The sequence below is a fragment of the Terrapene carolina genome, unplaced genomic scaffold (assembly GCF_002925995.2).
Source record: "Terrapene carolina triunguis isolate 2854851 unplaced genomic scaffold, T_m_triunguis-2.0 Scaffold97, whole genome shotgun sequence".
NCBI classification, from domain to species: domain Eukaryota; kingdom Metazoa; phylum Chordata; order Testudines; family Emydidae; genus Terrapene; species Terrapene triunguis.
The window spans coordinates 11,356,151-11,358,739 of NW_020664448.1; positions in this window are offsets into that span (position 1 = coordinate 11,356,151).

Below are 2,589 nucleotides of genomic sequence, written 5' to 3' on the forward strand. Positions count from 1 at the left end.
GCCCTCCCGCTGCACCCCCAGGGAATGTCCCCCCAGCCCCTCCAACCTTCCCGCACCCCGGCGCAATGTCTCTCCAGGAAACCTCCCACCTCACCCCGGGGCAATTTCACCCCCAACCTCCTTCAGGAACCCTTCCCCCACACCCCAGGGCAATGCCCAATGTCCCCTCCAGACCCTCCTGAGAACCCTTTCCCCAGACTCTGGGGCAATGATCCACTTCCCCCATACTGAGAACCCTCCTACCTCCCCTATCACTCCTAGGAAATCACCCACTTCCCCCCAGCACCCCTAGGCAATGCCCCACCTCCCCCCACAGTGGGAACCATCCTACCCCCCAGCACCTCTGGAAAATGCCCCTCTGTCTTGCACCCTCTCCTCTGACTCATCCAGCATTGCCCCGTTGGGAACCCTCCTGCCCCAACTTATCCCCAGAACTCCTGGGGAAAAAATCACCTCCCCTCCACCCTTGAGTTACCCAGCAACCCCCCATTGGGAACCCTTGAGCACCTCCTGTGCAATGCCCCAAACTCCCTTCCTAAGGAGCACTTTCCTGCACCCCTTCTGACTCTTAGCCCCCACACAGACATACTGGGAAACGCCTCACTGTTTGGCTGCTGGGGAACCCTCATTCACCCTTTTCCATTCCCCAAGCCTCCCATCCTACCCCGTCTCTACACAGTACCACTTCCAAGATAAGACAGTCTACCACCTGGGTAGCAAGTGGCTCCTGCTAATCACAGAGGCATAAGTGCCTGATAAGATATAGGGCAGCACAAAGCGGTCATATGCACTCAAATGTCAAAGTCAATCCAGTAGGAAATAGCTGTGACTTGAGCTTTTTGTTTCTCTCCCTCTCTAAGAAACATCCGAATGATGCCAGCAACCTGGCCAAGAAACGGCTTTCGTCTTCTCTTGCCCAAATCAGTGGGATGCTGCAAGTAGAGCCTGCAAGTGAAGATGCACATTAGCCTGGTGGTTGGGCATATTCAGTAATAGCAGGATTTGGGTTAAAGATGGAAGGAAGGAGCTTACTCATGCGATGTCTACACTAGAAATGCTACAGTGGCACAGCTGCAGCTCTGCTGCTGAAGTGCAGACGCTTACTACGGAGATGGAAGGGTTTCTTCTGTTACTGTAATAAATCCACCACTCCAAGAAGCCAGTAGTTAGTTCTACAGAAGAATTCTCCCAGCGACCTAGCAGTGTCTGCACGGGGGGCTTTGGTTGTCTTAATTATGTTGCACAGGGTGTGAAATTTTTCACAGCCCTGAATGATGTTGTGAAGCTGAACTAACTTTGTAGTGTAGTGCAGTGCAGCCCCCAAATTATAAACTCTTTGAGGCAGGACAGTCTTTGTGTTCTTTGTGTTTGTACAGTGCCAAGCACAATGGGGCCCTGGTCCATAACCAGGGCTCCTAGGCACTATGGCAATACAGATAATAATTAATAATAATTTCAAGCCAAAGGCATTATTCACAAGAAAAAAATATAATCATCCCTCACTATAACAGCGTATATTCATGGGCAAATGCCATTTGTTGAGCACTTCTTGCCGTCAGTGCCCTAATCCTACATTTTGAGCAGAGCTGGTTAATATTTTTCAAACTAGAGGTTTGTTGTTATTGTTGAAAAGTGCCTTTTTTTCCTAACACAGTTTTTCGTTTGCAAAAAATTGTCGATGGTGCCAAACAAGTTTGTGTTTGTGAAAAATGTGGTAGGTTTTTTGGATTTTTTTCTGAATTTTTATCAAAAACTTTAAAAACATTTTCCAGATGGTTACTGAAATTTGTTTACTGAAAAATGGGCTGGGGGGGGGGAGGGGAGGGAAGGGAGAAATCCCACCACCACCAATAGCATAAAAAAAGTTAAAAATAGACTATTTTTGGATGCTGAAAATCTTTAGCCATCTCTTCATCAATTATACACAGTAATAAAGAACAAGGCTTCATATGCAGAATTTGTTAATGGAGTGTCTTCAACGAGTATATTCAACAAGTTCTGTGATTTGCACTGGTTGCTTCTTGGTTTGTGGGTGACACTTAAGGTGTTTCATTTGACCTGTAAAACCTCACATTTCTCCCTTTGCCGAACCACAGAGGTGCTCAAGTTGAATCCCTGCTGATATGGACAAGAGCAAGTTGCTGGCATAGTGCCTCTGGGAGGGCCCCATAGCTTAGGAATTCACTCTCTCCTTGGTCCAAAAAAAAAAAAAAAAAAATTGAGTTTGATGACCTTCAGAGCACACAGCACAGCTCATCTTCTTTCCCCGTGTATGTGAAAAGTGTCTGTGTCAGGGGGTGGTCAGGGGTTTTGGGCTTTTCTGTTATCTTGGGTTGCTGGCAGTGAGTTAAATTGTATGGCAGAGCTTTAGTTATGTTTGGGTATTAATTTTGTTGTACTGTTAAGTTATGTCAAGGGCACCTAGAATATACTGATAGTTGCCCTTTTTGGCATTCATATAAACCTAAATAAGATAAATAAATAAATGAAATATAATCCTGACTTTTGAGTGGGATGGACTGGATGATATAGTAGATCTTTTCTATCTCTGACTTCTGTGATTGTGTATAAAGGATCGTGTCAAAAATA